Here is a 24,638-nt window from a genome sequence, read left to right on the forward strand (position 1 = left end):
ATAGTACTCTGGGCTGTGCTTTATATAGTACACTCTGGGCTGTGCTGTATATAGTACTCTGTGGGCTGTGCTGTATATAGTGCTCTGTGGGCTGTGCTGTATATATTACTCTGTGGGCTGTGCTGTATATAGTACTCTGGGCTGTGCTGTATATAGTACTCTGTGGGCTGTGCTGTATTTAGTGCTCTGTGGGCTGTGCTGTATATAGTACTCTGTGCTGTATATAGTGCTCTGTGGGCTGTGCTATATATAGTACTCTGTGGGCTGTGCTGTATATAGTACTCTGGGCTGTGCTGTATTTAGTGCTCTGTGGGCTGTGCTATATATAGTGCTCTGTGGGCTGTGCTGTATATATTACTCTGTGGGCTGTGCTGTATATAGTACTCTGGGCTGTGCTGTATTTAGTACTCTGTGGGCTGTGCTGTATATAGTGCTCTGTGGGCTGTGCTGTATATAGTACTCTGTGGGCTGTGCTGTATATAGTACTCTGTGGGCTGTGCTGTATATAGTACTCTGTGGGCTGTGCTGTATATAGTACTCTGTGGGCTGTGCTGTATTTAGTACTCTGTGGGCTGTGCTGTATATAGTACTCTGTGGGCTGTGCTGTATTTAGTACTCTGTGGGCTGTGCTGTATATAGTGCTCTGTGGGCTGTGCTGTATATAGTACTCTGTGGGCTGTGCTGTATATAGTACTCTGTGGGCTGTGCTGTATATAGTGCTCTGTGGGCTGTGCTGTATATAGTGCTCTGTGGGCTGTGCTATATATAGTGCTCTGTGGGCTGTGCTGTATATATTGCTCTGTGGGCTGTGCTGTATATAGTACTCTGTGGGCTGTGCTGTATATATTGCTCTGTGGGCTGTGCTGTATATAGTGCTCTGTGGGCTGTGCTGTATATAGTGCTCTGTGGGCTGTGCTGTATATAGTTCTCTGTGGGCTGTGCTGTATTTAGTGCTCTGTGGGCTGTGCTGTATATATTGCTCTGTGGGCTGTGCTGTATATAGTGCTCTGTGGGCTGTGCTGTATATAGTACTCTGTGGGCTGTGCTGTATATAGTGCTCTGTGGGCTGTGCTGTATATAGTGCTCTGTGGGCTGTGCTGTATATAGTACTCTGTGGGCTGTGCTGTATATATTGCTCTGTGGGCTGTGCTGTATATAGTGCTCTGTGGGCTGTGCTGTATATAGTGCTCTGTGGGCTGTGCTGTATATAGTACTCTGTGGGCTGTGCTGTATATATTGCTCTGTGGGCTGTGCTGTATATAGTGCTCTGTGGGCTGTGCTGTATATAGTACTCTGTGGGCTGTGCTGTATATATTGCTCTGTGGGCTGTGCTGTATATAGTGCTCTGTGGGCTGTGCTGTATTTAGTGCTCTGTGGGCTGTGCTGTATATAGTGCTCTGTGGGCTGTGCTGTATATATTGCTCTGTGGGCTGTGCTGTATATAGTGCTCTGTGGGCTGTGCTGTATATATTGCTCTGTGGGCTGTGCTGTATATAGTGCTCTGTGGGCTGTGCTGTATATATTACTCTGGGCTGTGCTGTATATAGTACTCTGTGGGCTGTGCTATATATAGTGCTCTGTGGGCTGTGCTGTATATATTGCTCTGTGGGCTGTGCTGTATATAGTGCTCTGTGGGCTGTGCTGTATATAGTGCTCTGTGGGCTGTGCTGTATATATTACTCTGGGCTGTGCTGTATATAGTACTCTGTGGGCTGTGCTATATATAGTACTCTGTGGGCTGTGCTGTATATAGTGCTCTGTGGGCTGTGCTGTATATATTACTCTGTGGGCTGTGCTGTATATAGTGCTCTGTGGGCTGTGCTGTATATATTACTCTGTGGGCTGTGCTGTATATATTACTCTGTGGGCTGTGCTGTATATAGTACTGTGTGGGCTGTGCTGTATACATTGCTCTGTGGGCTGTGCTGTATATAGTGCTCTGTGGGTTGTGCTGTATTTAGTGCTCTGTGGGCTGTGCTGTATATAGTACTCTGTGCTGTATATATTGCTCTGTGGGCTGTGCTGTATATAGTACTCTGTGCTGTATATAGTGCTCTGTGGGCTGTGCTATATATAGTGCTCTGTGGGCTGTGCTGTATATAGTACTCTGTGGGCTGTGCTGTATATAGTGCTCTGTGGGCTGTGCTGTATATAGTTCTCTGTGGGCTGTGCTGTATATAGTACTCTGGGCTGTGCTGTATTTAGTGCTCTGTGGGCTGTGCTGTATATATTGCTCTGTGGGCTGTGCTGTATATATTACTCTGTGGGCTGTGCTGTATATAGTACTCTGGGCTGTGCTGTATATAGTACTCTGTGGGCTGTGCTGTATATAGTGCTCTGTGGGCTGTGCTGTATATAGTGCTCTGTGGGCTGTGCTGTATATATTACTCTGTGGGCTGTGCTGTATATAGTACTCTGGGCTGTGCTGTATATAGTACTCTGGGCTGTGCTGTATATAGTACTCTGTGGGCTGTGCTTTATATAGTACTCTGGGCTGTGCTTTATATAGTACACTCTGGGCTGTGCTGTATATAGTACTCTGTGGGCTGTGCTGTATATAGTGCTCTGTGGGCTGTGCTGTATATATTACTCTGTGGGCTGTGCTGTATATAGTACTCTGGGCTGTGCTGTATATAGTACTCTGTGGGCTGTGCTGTATTTAGTGCTCTGTGGGCTGTGCTGTATATAGTACTCTGTGCTGTATATAGTGCTCTGTGGGCTGTGCTATATATAGTACTCTGTGGGCTGTGCTGTATATAGTACTCTGGGCTGTGCTGTATTTAGTGCTCTGTGGGCTGTGCTATATATAGTGCTCTGTGGGCTGTGCTGTATATATTACTCTGTGGGCTGTGCTGTATATAGTACTCTGGGCTGTGCTGTATTTAGTACTCTGTGGGCTGTGCTGTATATAGTGCTCTGTGGGCTGTGCTGTATATAGTACTCTGTGGGCTGTGCTGTATATAGTACTCTGTGGGCTGTGCTGTATATAGTACTCTGTGGGCTGTGCTGTATATAGTACTCTGTGGGCTGTGCTGTATTTAGTACTCTGTGGGCTGTGCTGTATATAGTACTCTGTGGGCTGTGCTGTATTTAGTACTCTGTGGGCTGTGCTGTATATAGTGCTCTGTGGGCTGTGCTGTATATAGTACTCTGTGGGCTGTGCTGTATATAGTACTCTGTGGGCTGTGCTGTATATAGTGCTCTGTGGGCTGTGCTGTATATAGTGCTCTGTGGGCTGTGCTATATATAGTGCTCTGTGGGCTGTGCTGTATATATTGCTCTGTGGGCTGTGCTGTATATAGTGCTCTGTGGGCTGTGCTGTATATAGTGCTCTGTGGGCTGTGCTGTATATATTACTCTGGGCTGTGCTGTATATAGTACTCTGTGGGCTGTGCTATATATAGTACTCTGTGGGCTGTGCTGTATATAGTGCTCTGTGGGCTGTGCTGTATATATTACTCTGTGGGCTGTGCTGTATATAGTGCTCTGTGGGCTGTGCTGTATATATTACTCTGTGGGCTGTGCTGTATATATTACTCTGTGGGCTGTGCTGTATATAGTACTGTGTGGGCTGTGCTGTATACATTGCTCTGTGGGCTGTGCTGTATATAGTGCTCTGTGGGTTGTGCTGTATTTAGTGCTCTGTGGGCTGTGCTGTATATAGTACTCTGTGCTGTATATATTGCTCTGTGGGCTGTGCTGTATATAGTACTCTGTGCTGTATATAGTGCTCTGTGGGCTGTGCTATATATAGTGCTCTGTGGGCTGTGCTGTATATAGTACTCTGTGGGCTGTGCTGTATATAGTGCTCTGTGGGCTGTGCTGTATATAGTTCTCTGTGGGCTGTGCTGTATATAGTACTCTGGGCTGTGCTGTATTTAGTGCTCTGTGGGCTGTGCTGTATATATTGCTCTGTGGGCTGTGCTGTATATATTACTCTGTGGGCTGTGCTGTATATAGTACTCTGGGCTGTGCTGTATATAGTACTCTGTGGGCTGTGCTGTATTTAGTGCTCTGTGGGCTGTGCTGTATATAGTACTCTGTGCTGTATATAGTGCTCTGTGGGCTGTGCTATATATAGTACTCTGTGGGCTGTGCTGTATATAGTACTCTGGGCTGTGCTGTATTTAGTGCTCTGTGGGCTGTGCTATATATAGTGCTCTGTGGGCTGTGCTGTATATATTACTCTGTGGGCTGTGCTGTATATAGTACTCTGGGCTGTGCTGTATTTAGTACTCTGTGGGCTGTGCTGTATATAGTGCTCTGTGGGCTGTGCTGTATATAGTACTCTGTGGGCTGTGCTGTATATAGTACTCTGTGGGCTGTGCTGTATATAGTACTCTGTGGGCTGTGCTGTATATAGTACTCTGTGGGCTGTGCTGTATTTAGTACTCTGTGGGCTGTGCTGTATATAGTACTCTGTGGGCTGTGCTGTATTTAGTACTCTGTGGGCTGTGCTGTATATAGTGCTCTGTGGGCTGTGCTGTATATAGTACTCTGTGGGCTGTGCTGTATATAGTACTCTGTGGGCTGTGCTGTATATAGTGCTCTGTGGGCTGTGCTGTATATAGTGCTCTGTGGGCTGTGCTGTATATATTGCTCTGTGGGCTGTGCTGTATATAGTACTCTGTGGGCTGTGCTGTATATAGTACTCTGTGGGCTGTGCTGTATATAGTGCTCTGTGGGCTGTGCTGTATATAGTGCTCTGTGGGCTGTGCTGTATATAGTGCTCTGTGGGCTGTGCTGTATATAGTGCTCTGTGGGCTGTGCTGTATATAGTGCTCTGTGGGCTGTGCTGTATATAGCGCTCTGTGGGCTCTGCTGTATATAGTGCTATGTGGGCTGTGTGATCTACTATACGCGCTGTGCTATATTATGCAGGCTGTGCTATATACTATATGGTTTGTGCTATATACTATGCAGGCTTTGCTATATACTATGGGGAGTATATTATATTCTATGGGGGAGGCCATGTTATGTACTATGTGGCTGTGTTATATACTATTGTGGGGGTATATTATATTCTATGGGGGAGGCTGTGTTATATACTATTGGGGAGGCTGTGTTATATACTATGGGGGAGGCTGTGTTATATACTATGGGGGGCTGCATTATATTCTATGGGGGGCTACATTATATATTATGGGGAGGTGGGCTGTATTATATTCTATGGGGGGTTACATTATACTCTGTGGGGTGGCTGCATTATACTATATGTGGGCTGCATTATACTGTATCGACGACTATGGGGAATACATTATACTACACTCACCGGCCACTTTATTAGGTACACCTGTCCAACTTCTTGTTAACACTTAATTTCTAATCAGCCAATCACATGGCGGCAACTCAGTGCATTTAGGCATGTAGACATGGTCAAGACAATCTCCTGCAGTTCAAACCGAGCATCAGTAAGGGGAAGAAAGGTGATTTGAGTGCCTTTGAACGTGGCATGGTTGTTGGTGCCAGAAGGGCTGGTCTGAGTATTTCAGAAACTGCTGATCTACTGGGATTTTCACGCACAACCATCTCTAGGGTTTACAGAGAATGGTCCGAAAAAGAAAAAAAATCCAGTGAGCGTCATCTGTGGGCGGAAATGCCTTGTTGATGCCAGAGGTCAGAGGAGAATGGGCAGACTGGTTCGAGCTGATAGAAAGGCAACAGTGACTCAAATCGCCACCCGTTACAACCAAGGTAGGCCTAAGAGCATCTCTGAACGCACAGTGCGTCGAACTTTGAGGCAGATGGGCTACAGCAGCAGAAGACCACACCGGGTACCACTCCTTTCAGCTAAGAACAGGAAACTGAGGCTACAATTTGTACAAGCTCATCGAAATTGGACAGTAGAAGATTGGAAAAACGTTGCTTGGTCTGATGAGTCTCGATTTCTGCTGCGACATTCGGATGGTAGGGTCAGAATTTGGCGTAAACAACATGAAAGCATGGATCCATCCTGCCTTGTATGGAGCATCTTTGGGATGTGCAGCCGACAAATCTGCGGCAACTGTGTGATGCCATCATGTCAATATGGACCAAAATCTCTGAGGAATGCTTCCAGCACCTTGTTGAATCTATGCCACGAAGAATTGAGGCAGTTCTGAAGGCAAAAGGGGGTCCAACCCGTTACTAGCATGGTGTACCTAATAAAGTGGCCGGTGAGTGTATATGAAGAACTATGGGGTGCAGTAGTACATGGATGACTATGGCGGTGCATTATACTATATGGAGCACTATGAGGAGTGTATTATACTATGTGGAGGACTGAGCAGTGTATTTTAATATGGAGGACTATAGGGAGTGTATTATACTATATGGAGGACTGTGGGGCACATTATAATATATGGAGGACTATGGGGTGTATTTTACTAAACAAGTAAAATGCTGCATATTCAGATTGTTCTTGCTGGAACAAAAATCATTGTTCTCAGCAGCACATCGCGGGTGTAAACTGTAGATGTGCTGCTGATAACATGATACTGTATGATATTCTGTTAGTGATCTATTAGTGATCGTTCTGTCCCATCATTATTCCTCAGTTGGTGGAAAGAGGCCGGGAAACAAGCGTTGAACAACTTCCGTATTGTCGATCAAACTCATTTAGTGGCCTGAACTCAGCGCACGTAAATTCAACAGAAATGCTTTTGTGTGATGTGCAATATGTTAGCATTTGGGGCCCCATTTTAAACTTTACCTAGGGCCCCACTTTGCCTAAAACCGGCCCTGCCTACAAGTGTACAAAGATATTATACAGTCACCATGTGACAAGTGGGCCTGTGTAACTTCAAATGCCAGGGCTGAATTTTAGTCCCAGTCCGGCCCTGAGGTCAGGTGACTTTGCTGCCAATTAACCACAGTGATACTGTTGTTTGTAAACCAGGTATTGGTACTTTTGGCAGCATGGACAGGTGCCAAGTCCTGCTGGAGAATGACATTTACATCTCCAAAAAGGCAGAGGGAAGCATGAAGTGCTCTAAAATTTCCTGGTAGACGGCTGCGCTGACTTTGGTCTTGATAAAACACAGTGGATCTACACCAGCAGATGACATGGCTCCCCAAACCATCACTGATTATGGAAACTTCACACTAGACCTCCAGCACCTTGGATTGTGGCCTCCACTCTTCCTCCAGACTCTGGGACCTTGATTTCCAAATGAAATGCAAAATTTACTTTCATCTAAAAACAACACCTTGGACCACTGAGTAACAGAACAGTTTATTTTCTCCTTGGCCCAGGTAAGACACTTCTGGCGTTGTCTATTGGTCATGAGTGGCCTGACACAAGGAATGTGACACTTGTAGCCCATGTCCTGGACACGTCTGTGTGTGGTGGCTCTTGAAGCAATGACTCCAGCAGCAGTCCACTCCTTGTGAATCTCCACCAAATTTTTAAATGGCTTTTTCTCAATTTATTCAAGGCTGCGGTTACCCCGGTTGCTTGTGCACCTTTTTCTACCACACATTTTTCCTTCCACTCCACTTTCCATTAATGTGCTTGGATACAGCACTCTGTGAACAGCCGGCTTCTTTAGCAATGACCTTTTGTGGCTTCCCCTAGACCAAAAATATGGCCACCTGAACTAAGCGGAACAAATGTTTAAGGCAAACACAATGCACTGTGAAATAAATGTATGTTGGTCGCATATAAAAAATGTAAGTTAAAGTAAAAAGAATGTAAAAAATGGCAAATATTACATTCCATTCTGTGTATAGTAACATAATCCGTTCCACACATAACTTATCATGACATTGTAGGTCAAAGATTAAAAGAAAGAAAGCAGAAAAGAATATGGCATGGAACAGTATTTTTTTTGGCTTTTACTCCTAAAAATGTTAAATAAAAACTACCAAAATACAGATACTAGAAAAATACATATGCCAGAAAAATATCCTGCGAGGAAAGAGATAGAGAGGGAGAGAGCAAGGAAATGTCTGATTATGCTTGCATGAGTGACTGCGTGACCAAAGTTAGCTCTATATAGCAATATTTGATTGGTGAGGCTGACATGGAAGTCATAACAATGGAAACCAGATCTGTTGGCTACTTTTTAGAATGATAATTTGTTATATTTCCAGTGGAGATGGGCAAATCGTTTCTCAGGACCCTTGTCCACTGACCATGTCAGTAGTCCTTGACTGCCAAATGGGAGCCCTGCAAATTGCTTCTTACCTGACATACTCACGATCCTTGACTTTGACTTGTAGGCCCTTTGTAAGGTCATCATTGCATCATGATGCATGCTTGATGTTGCGCCGGACCTGTTGATTGAAATAGGTGCTGAGGATGCTAGCAGGTAAGTGGCTCCTGTGTGGTGACCACAAATCTCTGATGTTGTCGTTGGACCAGGATCCTGCAAATTGCTTCATTTATCTGTACCTTATTTGTACTAACCAGATAAGTTCAAAAATCCTTTTAGGAATTTTTGTTGAAGGAAAGGAGGATCCTTTAGACTCCATATTCTAGTCAGTTGTTATTCCATGTCAATGCCAGAGTTCCATTTTTTAAGGTACTCCTGCCTTTGATGCCAAGCAGCTTCTCAAATTGACACCAGCACAAGAAATGAAAGTCAACAGCTCCATGGAATGCGTTTCCATGATCAAGCAGCTGCAAACAATCCAGATATGATCTCCTCTACTCAATGGCAGGCGTTTGCTGCATTGGTGTACTGTATGTCATCACACTGCTCTGGGGCAACGGAAAGATGATGTGATGGATTACATTCACAATCAGACATTCAGATGGATGAATTTGGGTTTAATGCTTGGAGAACTCTACTTGCTAGAATTCATAAAGCCTACTATGATGGTGGATGAGGGATAATAGTATAAGGCTGGGTTCAAACTATTATGATACTCTCTGCTGAGAACTATACCAGGGTGTCCATCAGAATCCTTGAAAAGCAAAATTCTGATAAAACTCCGACAGAACTTCTATGGAGCTATTCATAATTTTAAGACTGACTAACGCTCTTTGGAAACCATATTCCCGCCATGCTAGCAGAGCCCATCTTTTTCAGACATGTACAAACACGTCACAGATAGTGATAGGCGAGCACTGAAATGCTTGAGGGCTCGCTACTCGTAACGAGCATGTCGTACTGCTCGGGTGCTCAACTCAAGTAACAAGCATAATGAAAGGCAACGGGAAACTTGAGCATTTTTCCGGCGGACCCTTTTAGGAGGTTTGGTGAGGGCAAGAAAATCATTGAAATGGGTGGAAACAGCACTGAAATGGAACAGGAGTTGCATGGGAAAGACACCTGGACATATCTCTGACTCCCAGGTCGTTGGTGGGAACAGTATTCTGCCACTTTTCCAGACTGACAATAAAACACCCCAAACTGGATAGAATGGATTGATTCCTTGAAGTTTTTGAGAACCGCACAGATGTCTCTTCCGACAAGCCTATAACCTGCAGTAACCACCGATCGACCAAACCGCTGCATGACCAGCTCTACCCTCGCCTACTGTATCCTCACCCATCCCTTGTAGATTGTGAACCTTCGCAGGCAGGGTCCGCTCTCCTCCTGTACCAGTTATGACTTATATTGTTTAAGATAATTGTACTTGTTTTTATTATGTATACCCCTCCTCACATGTAAAGCGCCATGGAATAAATGGCGCTATAACAATAAATAATAATTATAATAATAATAATGTCTGAAATCCACTTTGACTCGTCGGTTGTTAGGAGTAGAGGCTGAGCGGAATACCAAAGGGCATGTTGTAGCTGCTATTCAACTACTGCCCACTGAATCTCACTAAGCCTTAACAACATATGCAACATTGAGTTCCAGCATGTGGGCAGGTCGGAAACCAGTCAGTGAGGTGGCACTTGCAAGCGCTGCTGCAACACTGCAAGACTGGCGGCAGCTGTAGGTGACTACTTCTGACTTGCAGGAATGGGTGCACATGCGACGTACCTTCACATGTAGCTCAGGCAAATCTGTGCAGGTTTTCAGAAAGCGCTTAACCACTAAGTAGAGCATGTGGGCCAGGAATGGTACTTGTGCCAGCTTGCCAAGCCTCAAGAGTTGCGACCAGGTTATCACACATGATCATGTCTGATTGTAGGTGTAACACCCCAGGTTCCTGGTTGTTACAGTGGTATTGCCTTCCCTTCGGGGAGAGTGATGCCATGCTTGGAAGTGAGGAAGGATCTCTTCAACAGGTATCACAAACATGCAACATTTTCTAACTCCAGGCCAGAAGGAAGAGTTCTGATCCACTTTGGATATAAATATATACAGTATATATATATATATATATATATATATATATATATATATATATATAAAGAGTTTTTGGCAAAGACAGCTTACCACTTTGAAGAGACCGGAATACATCCAACCTGTGGTTACAGTTTGCAACTGATTGGGACAAATCCACACATGTAAAGAAAAAACTTTTTGTTTCTCCAGCGATCAGTCCAATGGTAGAGTAAAATATACCTTTTATTTATCCATTAAAAAGTTCCAGATTTCTTCAGTTACAATATTGCATACATTCAATCCCTTATGGACGACATGTTTCGACACCACATGTGTCTTCATCCTGTATGTCTGGCTCATGTCGACCATGTAAATTTTTCTTTTGTATGCACTATTTTCTTTTGAAAAATAAAAAGAAAAGGAAAATCCAGTCCTGTTGAGCCGGACTCCAATTTTTTCTATTTTCCTAATTGCTGAAGTTGTCTGTCAGGCTGTAGGGGTAGAGATCAAATATAACTCGACATTCTCATTCTTTAGCTCGATTACTAAAAAAACTCATTTTAATATCAGCCAACTTGATATGGAACTGAAAAGGAAGTACATCAGCCTCATCAGGTTTCATAGAACTATTTAATAATACTGTATATTCAATTTGTATTCTGAAATATGATGATAGATCCACCTTATATGATCGTTTCAGCTCTGCTGCACCATACCGTATTTCATGAGATAGCCACCGTGTACCAAACATTGAAGAAATAAATGTTTTTCTAAAGAATAGCTCAAGAACATCTCCATTTTAGGGAAGTTATGCATCCACTATAGCGAATGAGATGTCAAACCACGTTCCTAATGACTGTAGAAAGGGTCTGAGCTGAGGTTCCATAAGATTACGAGATGCCATCTTATAGGATACATAGAGCCTAATTTTCTGCTAAAATAAAAGAATGTGAGTAATGAACACAAGAGCAGCAATCAGCAATGTAACAATATACAATAATAATATAATTATGAACTCAGACGAAATAGATACCATATCTGAGAATTTAGATGAAACTTACATTTTTCATCATCTCTGACCCTATCCTGCGTAATGTACATTAAACATGGAAGACAGAAAGAAAAACAGAAATTTTTAAGGCATCTCAAATGTAATATTCATTAGTCTGTAGAGAAACAGATTATCCACTGGATTGTACCGCACGATATCATTAATGACAGAAAAATGGTTTCGCAAGGATGAAGTAAAATAAAATTTTAAAAAATCACAAACAGCTGTAATAAGTATAATAGTCTGCAGGCTAAAGTAACAAGACTATAGATGATCACATCAATTTCATGCAAAGTAAAATCGAATTAGAGTTGTTTTCTGTAAAACGTGATAGTCCCATAGGGGTGGAGCCGCATATTCATTACTGTAATGAGCAGTAACGGTGACCGCTCAGTGCAGGAAGAAGCTGCGGCGCTCGGGAACCAGGGACCTGCAGGGACCGTGCCAGGAGCAGGTGAGTATAACAGGGAGGGGAGCGCTGTGCAATATTCACCTGCTCCTCGTTCCGGCGCCGCTCTGTCTTCTGCAGTGACGCTCAGGTCAGAGGGCGCGGTGATGTGGTTAGTGCGCACCCTCTGCCTGAACGTCAGGGCAGAAGACGCTGAAGATGGAGAGGCGCCAGAACGAAGTCAGGTGAATATTGAAAGTGCCGGGGGCCTGAGCGATGGAGAGGCGAGTATGTGATTTTTTTTTTATCGCAGCAACAGCAAATGGGGCAAGTGTCTGCATGGAGCATCTTATGGGGCCATAACGTTTGTGCAGCACTATATGGGGCAAATATCTTTATGGAGTATCTTATGGGGCCATAATCAACATTTGTGCAGCATTATATTGGGCAAATGTGTCTATGGAGCATCTTATGGGGCCATTATTAACTTTTATGCAGGATTATATGGGGCATATTTTAATATGGAGCATCTTATGGGACCATCATAAACTTTATGGAGCTTTATATGGATATTCAAAAACACTTAACCTACTGATGTCTCAATTAATTTTACTTTTCTTGGTATCTATTTTTACTTTTGACATTTACCAGTAGCTGCTGCATTTCCCACCCTAGGCTTTTTCTGGAGTCATTAAGTTTTCCCAGTTTTTTGTGGCAAAATTAGGGGGGTCGGCTTATACTCGGGTCGGCTTATACTCAAGTATATACGGTAATCCTTTTGTGAAGGGGGAATAATTGTTCTTTTAAAAATACAAACGAAAATTCCATAAAACAAAGACACTTAACTGTGTTTACTTCACAAATTGTGGTGTCCAAAACAAGTTTGCTTTTTTTCACATGTTTTTCTAGTCAAATTTTTATTTTGAACGTGCTACACTAATACAGCGCCCTATTGCAGGAGATAGCTTTTTGAATGTGCACAGATGTAGGATTTCTTATTGCGCTATTTTTGAGGAGGTTGAATTCTGTTTGAAAAAAAATAAAACAATAACATTTAAAAATGTAGACATTTAACTGTGCGTCTGTTTTTGCACACGTTTCACTAGTCTAATTTGACAACCATATACGCCACACTTATACTGCTGCCTGCTGCCACATTTTGCATCCCGTACATGCACCTCCACCTACCTACCTAGCATTTTACATTCTTTTTAGCAAAAGGAGAATTATTGAGGTTGAAAAGAATGTCAAAAGTTAATTGTAATGCTGTAAATGTATGGTACAAAAAAAAGGGTCAATCAAAACGGATATGGTAGTGTAAAAGAAAAATAACCATAGTAAGGGTAAGAATGACTAACGGGAAGGAAGTGAAGAGCATTATGGCGTATATGGAGTGATGATACCTCTGTCGGAGACACCGGCAGCCCTAGTGTTATGCACAGACTGGTCTGCCTAATCACAAATTATTAAAAGGGATCATTTTTTACTTTTTCCATTAAAAAAAATGAATTGTCTGCTATTGTGCTGTGTTATTAAATGGGTTATTTGTCACTACTGGGCTGCCATCTACTCATTCTATGGTGACATAACTAAGGTTGTGTTTGCACTAGAGAGATTAAAATGAAGTGGATAACACCTTGGACTTTTATACACCTCTGTTCAGGGCAATTTAAGAACATCTGCATAATGAGGCAAATTTGGATTTTAAAATATTCCATCATCTCGAAGGAGGATCATTTATGTCATGCTGCCTTCTGGAATCCTGCAGTATTAGGCACTGGTGTAATAGGATAAAGGAACATATTAATAACTTCTGTTTTTCTCTTGATTCCACATTATTTTTTAAATGTATCGTATGTTGCAGGTTATAAGACGCAAACCAAATTTTGGTTAGAAAAAATTTAATAAAATGGGATGCTTCTTAAAATTCATGTGTCTAATTGATTACCGTACCCAGGAGGCAGGAGTGGGGCGATGCTGCGGACCCGAGGCTGGAAGGAAGGGGTATTTGGAAATGTGACGCTGTAGGTGTTTGGTGGTGCGGGGGCTGCACCGACATTTTGTTAAACCTAGGAGCCCCCGCACTTCCATGGTGTACATTGTGGTGGACTCTGGGAAAATGGCTGTGGGGGCGGCGCATGCTCAGAAGGAGATCTTGGCGCCGAGATCTCATCTCCTGAAATCTCGGAACTAAAGACCTCCATCTGCGCATGCACCACCCCTGGCGAACATTTGCATGGAGTCCACAGCAATGTAAACCATGAAAGTGCGGGGACTCAGGGCTTTAACAAAATGTTGGCGGAGCCCCTGCACCACCGAACACCTGCAGCGTTGCACTTCCAAATCCCCTTCCTCTCAACCTAAGGCCTGCAGCATCACGCCACTCCTACCTCCACCAGCAGCCGGTAAGGTATATTTGAATTATAAGATGCACCCCCATTTTCCCTCAAATTTGGTGAAAAAAAGTGCATCTTATAATCCGAAAAATACGGTATTTATTTATTTAGTTACATCTGTTATCATTCTATCTTCCAATATGTCTTATCATTTATTGCATATCTTTGTTTGTCTATCTTCCTATACCATATAATATCTATTTATATATGATCTAATAAATATGTTATGTAAATTAATATACAGTACCAGTCAAAAGTTTGGTCTCAAGTTTTCATGCAAAGATTTTCCTTGTTCTTATTTGGACTTTGCACATTGTGAATTCAGACTGAAGTCCACAAAACACAAAGGAACACATCTGGAAACACGAAGTAAAGAAATACTTTTGAAACAAACCAGAATATGTATGACAACTTAGATTCCTCAAAGTACCCCCCTTCTGCTTCGAGCACAGTTTTCCTCACCCTTGGCATTGTGCCAAGCAGCTTCATGAGGTAGTGTAGGTGGCTTCCAATTAACATACAGTATGTGCCTCATCAAGAGTTTACTTGTGGAATCACTGGCATTCAGAACCTGTTTGTATCATCACTCAGGTGTGTTTCGCAGAGTCAGTGTTGGTAAACAGTTCCACTCAGTACTGAGCCATACTCCACAACTGTTTTAACCCAGACTATGGCAAGAACCTCTGAATAAGTATAGACAAACAACAGTCCATTATTTCTTTTAGACATGAAGGTCAGTCAATCCAAAAATGACAAGGACCTTGAAAGTATCTTCAACAGCAGTCATGAAGGCCATTAATCTCTATGATGAAACTGGTTCTCATGAGGACTGCAACAGGAAAGGAAAACCAAGAATTACCTCTGCTGCAGAGGACAAGTTCATCAGAGTTACCAGCCTCAGAAACTACAAATAGACAGCACCTCAGACAATAGTTCCCATAAATGATGCTCAGACATCAAGTACCAGACACATCTAAACACTAACTATCTAGAGAAGACTGCAAGAAACAATCCTACAATCCTATATGGTCAAATTACTGCAAATAAATTCCTCTGTTAATGGCCACAACAAGAAGATACTAGTTTCGACCAAGTAACACAAGTATTGAACATTAAATCAGTGAAAATCAATCAAAATGTAGGAGTTTTGGTAAGACCTGCCAAGTTTTTGTGAGATGTAGAAAAGGTGTTGGTTTCTAGATATGTGGTGCCCATCATGAAGCATGGGATGGGTTTGATAGTGGGGGTGTGCTCTGCTGCTGACAATGTTAGTGATTTATTCCAAATGTGCACTTAGTGGAACTATCATTTATATTGCAACAAGACAACGACCCAAAACACCTCCAGGCCATGTAATGGCTATGTGACAAAGAAGTGGAGGGGTGGCGTTTGTGTGAGATGAAATGGCCTCTACAATCACTGACCTTAAGCCAATTGCGATGATTTGGGATGAGTTCTACACAGAGTGAAGGCTGTTTGAGAAATTGATAAGTGGGTGTAAAGCTGTTATCAGAGTTAAAGGGGAAAACTGTGAGGAACTAAGATGTAGTATATATTCTGGCATGTTTCTTACAGATTTCTTTACTCCTTGCTTCCATATGTATGTCCCGTCATGATTTTCCTTCTATCTATGGTAGCAAAGCTAGGTAGGCTAAGGTTAAATCTTAGCCATACAGGTGGTGGATGAAATGCAGGTGTGAAGTCCCAGAGAGCACAGGTGACTGTAAAGATTGAATGTCCTGAGTACAGGCAGCTACAGCACTGAAGTAAGTCTGAAAGCATGGAGGGGCTTGTTAAGCAACTGGTCCAGGCAGCACCAGCAAGAAACAAACAAACTTCTGATCAGGGCCGGCGTCAGCACCAGGCACACCCGGGCAAGTGCCGGGGTACTGGTGAGATGGGGGGCCCATTCATGGTATGGTACACTGAGGCTCCGGTGAGCCCCTGCAGCCATGCTACATCCTCTATAACACTACAACTCCCAGGAGCTCATCCCCGGAAGCAGATGGCACAGAGTTCTGGGAGTTTCGCAGTTGCTGGAGAGCCACATGACGCCTTTGACTAGAATATTCAGTCTCCTGAAAAATGGCTTCTATCTGCAGCCTGCAGCCAAACATTAACTTTACACCATGGCTACGAAGAGTCATTTCCGGTCTGTACGTATTGTCACTTTCGGGTGACAGTGAGGACGAGCTCGTCATCCTAAGAGCTCAGAGATCCTGGGATCGTCCATCACTGCGGGGTCTCCTTCCCTCCAGTGCCCGGAGAATGGGGAGCTTCACCAAGTGGAAAGACGAGCACCCTGTGTCCAACGGGGGCGTGAAAGTGAAGCAGTCTCCCTGGAGCAAAGCATTGCAGAAGGATGCAGCCTGGGAGGATAAGGTACGGGCCACGGAGAAAGGCGGGAGTGGAAGGCCTCTGTGCAGGACAGTACTACTGGGACTTGTAGTCCTACAATGTGGTATCTTAGCGAAGCTGGGACTTGTAGTCCTACAGTATGCCATCTGAGTGCTTCTGAGACTTGTAGTCCTACAGTGTGACATATTTGCTGGGACTTGTAGTCCTATAGTCAAGGTCGGTGTTAGGGGCAGGCAGCTGCCTAGGGCTCCTGCTCCCCCAGGGGCCCTCAGCTAGTGGGACATCACGCAGCCGCTATGGAGCCTCTGTGAAGCAGGGGGGCTTGCCTGCTGCCAGCGCCGACTCCTCCGCCATGCCGCATTGAACTATACCAGTGTCTGCCGGTTCAGTTCAAAGCACTGATGGAGGAGAGAACGTCAGCTGATGCTCCCTCTCCCATCATTCCCCCCTCTGCCTCTGACACTGATGTCATCGCACACTCACTGTGTGCCAGGCAGTGCAGCCGCTGAGACAGGAGCAGGGAGCATCGCGGGCACGAGGAGAGGTGAGAAGTGTGGTTTTCTTTTTTACTATAACAGTGAGTACTGGACTGTGGAGCCATTCTCTGGGGGGAGATGCGGACTGTGCTATATACTACATGGCTGTGCTATATGCTATGTGGGCTGTTATATACGTGGCTGTGCTATATTATACGTGGGCTGTGTTACATACTACATGGGCTGTGTTATATGCTACGTGGCTGTGCTATATACAATGTGGGCTGTGCTATATACTATGTGGGCTGTGTTATATGCTACGTGAATGTGCTATATACTACGTGGCTGTGCTATATGCTACATGGGCTGTGTTATATACTACGTGGGCTGTGTTATATGCTACGTGGCTGTACTATATACTATGTGGGCTGTGCTTTATGCTACGTGGGCTGTGTTATATTGTATGTGGATGTGCTATATACTACATGGGCTGTGTTATATGCTATGTGGCTGTTCTATTTACTATGTGGGCTGTGCTATATACTACATGGCTGTTATATACTATGTGGCTGTGTTATATACTATGTGGCTGTGTTATATACTACGTGGCTGTGTTATATACGATGTGGCTGTGCTGTATACTACGTGGTTGTGTTATATACTATGGGGTTGTGTTATATACTACGTGGCTGTTAGACACTACGTGGGCTGTGCTATATACTATGTGGCTGTTATATACTACGTGGCTGTTATATACTACGAGGCTGTGTTATATACTACGTGGCTGTGTTATACACTAGTTGGTTTGCTCCTTTCATCACAATGTGCTTTCCAGGTCATCCCCCCGGTTCCCTCACTTACATTTCCTTCCTTTGAAGTCCACGCCATCAGACTCTTTAAGCCCTTCTCCTTGCGGGTGGAGGTTGTTTATCGCCCTCCAGGCTCCTCCCGCCTGTTTCTAGACCACTTTGCCACCTGGCTTACTCACTTTCTATCCTGTGACATCACCACCCTCATCATGGGAGACTTTAACATCCCCATCAATGATCCCCTCTCCCAATCTGCCTCTCATCTTCTTTCTCTAACTTCTGCATTCGGCCTCTCACAGTTCACTAATTCTCCTATGCATGAGGACGGAATACTCTAAACTTGGTTTTCTCCAGTCCCGGATCGCTGCACGACTTTACTAACTTCCCTCTCCCGCTTTCGGACCACAACCTTCTTTCCTTCTCTGTCAGAATACACGTTCCATTAATACCCAGCAGCTTATGGACAACCTCCACACATCTTTAGCCCCCATCTCCTCCCTCTCCTGTCCAGACTTAGCATTGTCACACTTCAATAATATACTGAAGAATGCCCTAGATGAAGCAGCACCTTCTACATGCAGAAAGACCCGACACAGACAATGGCAGCCCTGGCACACTATGCAAACACGCTTTCTTCAGCGTTGCTCAAGGTGTGCAGAGCGGCAGTGGAGAAAATCCTTCTTAGCAGAAGACTTCATCCACTATAAGTTCATGCTCAAAACCTATAACTCTGCCTTTTCTCTGGCCAAACAATCCTACTTCACCACCCTCATCACCTCACTATCCAACAACCCAAAATGACTTTTTGAAACCTTAAACTCCCTCCTGAAACCTAAAGGACAGGCCCCCATCACCAATCTCAGTGGTGAGAATCTGGCCACTTACTTCCTAGAAAAAATCAACGACATCCATCAAGGTATCTCAGCCCAATCTCCTCAGTGCCTGGATCCCCTTCCCTGCCGCACCTCAAGCTCACTAGACATCTTTGAGCCTGTTTCAGAAGAAGAAGTTTCCAAGCTCCTCGCTTCTACTCGGCCTACAACCTGCAACAGTGACCCCATTCCTTCACATCTCCTGCAGTCTCTCTCACCAGTGGTCACCACTCACCTGACTAAAATATTTAACCTCTCTCTTTCTTCAGGTATCTTTCCCTCCTCATTTAAACATGCCATCATAACCCCTTTACTTAAAAAGCCATCCCTGGACCAGAGCTGCACTGCTAACTACAGACCTGTCTCTAACCTTTCCTTCATCTCTAAACTCCTGGAATGCTTGGTCTACTCCCATCTAATCCGCTACCTCTCGGATAACTCTTTTCTCGACCCCCTTACAATCTGGTTTCCGCTCTTTACACTCCACTGAAACTGCCCTCACTAAAGTCTCTAATGATCTAATAACAGCTAAATCCAAAGGTCATTGCTCTCTGCTGATTCTCTTGGATCTCTCCGCAGCATTCGACACTGTGGATCACCAGCTCCTTCTCACTATGCTCCGCTCCATAGGCCTCAAGGACACAGCCCTCTCCTGGTTCTCCTCCTACCTCTCTGACCGCTCCTTCACTGTATCCTAGGCCCCCTCCTCTTCTTTCTATACACGGCCCCTATTGGACAAACAATCAGCAGATTTGGGTTCCAGTATCATCTCTATGCTGGTGACGCCCAATTATACACTTCTTCCCCTGACATCACCCCTACCCTAATTAAAAATACCAAGGATTGTCTGTATGCTGTCTCTAACATCATGTCCTCCCTCTATCTGAAACTAAATCTCTCCAAAACGGAACTTCTTGTGTTTCTCCCCTCTACTAACCTCACTCTACCTAACATCGAAATTACCCTGGAGGGTTCAACCATAACTCCCAAGCAGCATGCCCGCTGTCTTGGGGTCATATTCGACACCAAACTTTCCTTTACTCCCTATATCAGATCACTCACTCGCTCTTGTCACCTGCATCTTAAAAACATCTCCAGAATCCGACCTTTTCTCACCTTTGAAAGTGCTAAGACTCTTACTGTCGCTCTTATTCATTCTCGTCTGGACTACTGCAACTCTCTTCTGATTGGTCTCCCTCTTACCAAACTTTCTCCTCTCCAATCCATCTTGAATGCGGCAGCCAGGGTCATATTTCTGTCCAACCGCTTCACCGATGCCTCCATCCTGTGCCAGTCATTACAATGGCTACCCATTCGCTACAGGGTCCTGTATAAACTCATCTCTCTCACCCACAAAGCCCTCCACAGTTCTGCACCGCCTTATATCTCCTCTCTCATCTCTGTCTATCGCCCTACACGTGCCCTCCATTCTACAAATGACCTAAGACTAACATCTCCTGTAATCCGAACATCACACCTCCATCTCCAAGACTTCTCTCGTGCTGCGCCAGCTCTCTGGAATGCACTTCCCCAGATGATCAGACTGATACCTAGCCCCAACTTATTCAAGGGCGCTTTAAAAACACATCTCTTCAAACAAGCCTACCACATCAACTACTCAGTAAACTAACTTTGCCTTGGTCCCTCCTTCCAAATATTATTCTGAATCTGCACCCTACTATTCATCTGTCTCCACACCCTCCATGCACATGATAACTGCACTTGATACTTGACTATGGCACTTAAATACACGGGCTGATGACCGGCTCATGCAGCTTTATATGAAAATCCCTATTTATTATAATTGCCAGACCTGAAATAATAAGCACTTTTCACCTATTGTGTCCCCCCCATTTCCTTGGAGATTGTAAGCTTGCAAGCAGGGACCTCACTCCTAATGTCACTGTTTAAATTGTCTTAACTTGTATTGAATTTGTCTGTACATGTCCCCACTTAATTGTAAAGTGCTGCGGAATATGTTGGCGCTATATAAATAAAAATTATTATTATTATTATTATACTATGTGGCTGTGTTATATACTATGCAGGCTTTGTTATATACTACGTGGCTGTGCTATATACTACGTGGCTGTGCTATATACTACATGGCTGTGTTATATACTATGTGGCTGTGTTATATACTACGTCGGCTTTGTTATATACTACGTAGCCTTTGTTATATACTATGTGGCTGTGCTATGTACTACGTGGCTGTGATTTATACTACATGGCTGTGCTAAAAGATCCGTGGCTGTGCTATATACTACGTGGCTGTTATATACTATGTGGCTGTGCTATTTATTACATGGCTGTGCTATATACTATGTGGGCTGTGTTATATACTACGTGGGCTGTGCTATATACTACGTGAATGTATGCAGTCCATAGAAACATTTGCCCCATATGCTGCTGTGAAATAAAAAAAAGACATACTTACCTCTCGTCTTGAGCAGGAGGGACATCGGCACTTGCGATATTCACCTGTCCCCATTCTACCGCTGCGTGCCGCTCCGTCTTCCGCATCCTCCGCAGTGACTGTTCAGGCAGAGGGCGGCGCGCATACTAAGCACGTCATCACGCCCTCTGACGTGAATGTCACAGGCAGAAGATGTGAAAGACGGAGCGGCGTGCAGCGGTGGTACGGGGACAGGTGAATATCGCACAATGCTCATCCTCCGTTATACTCACCTGCTCCTGGAGCGGTCCCTGCTTCTCACTGACAGATGGTTTCTGGGTGCCAGCAGCTTCTTCCTGTGTTCAGTGGTCAATTTGTACCACTGAGTACCAAGCTGAAAGTGGGCCACAACAAAGACTCACATCTTCTCGCTCGACCTTCCTGTCCCAGTTTCTAGGGGACCACAGCACACCACTATTGAAGCCAGAGCAGTGTGAAACGGTTGTTGGTTGCATAGTGGAAAATGCTTCCAGTCACTTTGCCACCACCACCACCACATCTTCCACACGGTCAAATCTGAGTAGCCGTGAGTCTGGACCGCATAATACTCACCCTGATCCTCCTTCCTCCCACCATGCCGAGAGCCCTGAGACAACTGATCCCACACTTGGACAATTCGAGGGGCTGACTCGTAAAAAAATGAGCAAGGGCTGGATTGGGCAAGACTTCTGTACACCATCGAAAGAAAACAGGGAAACATAACCTCAAATACATTGTCTTTTTCATGGAGGTGTATTCTCATGCACCTCTTCACAACCACACATGGGTATACGCTTCCTGATTTTGTCTATTTACTAGTTATATACTATGCAGGCTTTGTTATATACTACGTGGCTGTGCTATATACTACGTGGCTGTGCTATATACTACATGGCTGTGTTATATACTATGTGGCTGTGTTATATACTACGTCGGCTTTGTTATATACTACGTAGCCTTTGTTATATACTATGTGGCTGTGCTATGTACTACGTGGCTGTGATTTATACTACATGGCTGTGCTAAAAGATCCGTGGCTGTGCTATATACTACGTGGCTGTTATATACTATGTGGCTGTGCTATTTATTACATGGCTGTTCTATATACTATGTGGGCTGTGTTATATACTACGTGGGCTGTGCTATATACTACGTGGGCTGTGCTATATACTATGTGGGCTGTGTTATATACTATGTGGCCTGTGTTATATACTACGTGGCTGTGCTATATGCTATGTGGCTGTGTTATATACTACGTGAGCTGTGCTGTATAATACGTGGCTGTGCTATATGCTACGTGGCTGTGTTATATGCCATGTGGGCTGTGCTATATACTACGTGGCTGTGCTATATACTAAGTGGGTGTACTATATACTATGTGGGCTGTGTTATATACTACGTGGCTGTGCTATATACTATGTGGCTGTGCTATATACTACGTGGCTGTGCTATATACCAAGTGGGTGTACTATATACTATGTGGACTGTGTTATATACTACGTGGCTGTGCTATATACTACGTGGCTGTGCTATATACTATGTGGCTGTGCTATATGCTACCCATTTTGCACTTTTACAAATGTTCTACATTAATACTTTCTAATTTTTACTTTAAAAAGTTTTCCATTAAAAAATTAGCATATTCAATGTATGCAGTTTTTTCTTCGCAGCAAGTTCAGCTAACAATAAAGTGCCTACTGGCAACTGAGGAAGAGGGAGTAGGTCACAATAATTGGCATGTAAGGGGTTGACTTATATAAAGCCCCTCTGCTGTATGGTATTGTAGAATTTACAATAGCTATCACTCATGTAAGAAGTGAAATCTGGCATTGTACTATACCTATATTTCTCTGCTATATCTGTGCATCATGAATCGTGGCATGTGTTAAAGGGGGGCCCACTGAGACTCTTTCGCCCGGGGCCCTCAAAAACCTGGAGCCAGCCCTGCTTCTGATTCATCAGTATCAACAGCAGCAGTTTCAAAAGTAGCAGCAACAGTTTCAGCAGCAATTGCAACAGCAGTAGCTGCAACATCAGCGGCAAATGGCTCCCCTGGCAGAAACTGCCTGGGCCAGGGAGATGAAAATGACTCTGGAGGATAACATTGAGGCTTTCCTGTCTGTCTTTGACAGGGTGGAATAGAAGGAAAAAGTGCTTCCACAGAGATGGACAGATGGACAGAGGGTCTTGCTCCATACCTTACTGGGGAACCACAGAAAGCATACTACTTCCTGCAGGATGACAAGGAGTGCTGAAGGTGGAGATTCTAGCATGTTTGGGCTTAACCCAGTTCATCCGGGTGCAATCAGGGCACTAATGAGACAAGTTTCCCGGGTCTCAGATGTTTGGCCTGTTACATCTGGTCAGGAGTAGTGATCAGAAAACCACTACTCGCCACTACTCGGTACTCGCCCGAGTATCACTATGCTCGGTGTACTCGGTGAGCACCGAGCATTTACGGGATTAGTCGGCGGGAGCTCGGGTCTCCTTTTAATTTTGGTGCTTTTGAGAGCACCAATCAGCAGGCAGGGATTGTCTGCCATGCACTGTAATGCCGCAGCCATCTTTGTTGTGGTATTACAGTGACTGGCTTGTGCACAGCGTGATCAGGTCTATAAGAGACCTGGCGCCACCCTGCTCGACGCACTTTGCTCCAGACTCAGCTAGTATAGAGAGAGCTGCTGCTAAGATAGGGTCAGAATAGTCCTTTTATTAGTTAGTGTGGGTCTGCTACTGTTCAGTCCAGAAATCCTGATAAACCAAAAGTCCTTTTTAGGGCTAATTCGAGGGTAAACAGATTGCAGCGCTAGGTAGGCAGGGGAGTCTATGTGCACATATCCACATCAGTGCAAGGCCTGCAGGCACTCTACAGTATGTGAGCATATAGATCTCACTGGATACATCAAAAGGCTCCATTACTGTCTGCTGCTGCGTATTTTATATATACGTAGCTGCTGGTATCCATGGCTAGGATTTTTTTTTTTAACCTCATACCTGCTAAATTTATGACAAAGCAATCCATAGCCCCCTTTTTTCTACATTTATTTGCTTGGTCACTCTGCAGACTACAGCCAGGTCATTTCAATACAAGAGCGTGAAAATCTATACAGTCCACTTATTTGTCTGCTATTCTTGCTCTATACAATATTTTGGGGTTTTAAAAAATGTAAAAACTCCAGGGCACATATTGAAACAGTCTGTTAACTCTGTCAGACGCTCGGTCTATCTGTGGTCTCCAAATACTTGCTTTTTAGGCATACATTCCACTTTTTTGTCATTGGGTTAGCCTACAGTATATACTCGAGCATAAGCTGACCCGAGTATAAGCCGAGACCGCTAATTTTGCCACAAAAACTGGGTAAACTTAATGACTCGAGTATAAGCCTAGGGTGGGAAATGCAGCAGCTACTGGTAAATTTAAAAAATAAAAATAGATGCCAATAAAAGTAAAATTAATTGAGACATCAGTAGGTTAAGTGTTTTTGAATATCCATATTGAGTCAGGAGCCCCATATAATGCTCCATGAAGATCATGATGGGCCCCATAAGATGCTCGATACAAAATATGCCCCATATAATGCTCCATAAAGTTCATGATGGGCCCCATAAGATGCTCCATAATAAAATATGCCCCATATAATGCTCC

This window comes from Ranitomeya variabilis, chromosome 1, assembly GCF_051348905.1.
Source record: "Ranitomeya variabilis isolate aRanVar5 chromosome 1, aRanVar5.hap1, whole genome shotgun sequence".
Taxonomy (NCBI): domain Eukaryota; kingdom Metazoa; phylum Chordata; class Amphibia; order Anura; family Dendrobatidae; genus Ranitomeya; species Ranitomeya variabilis.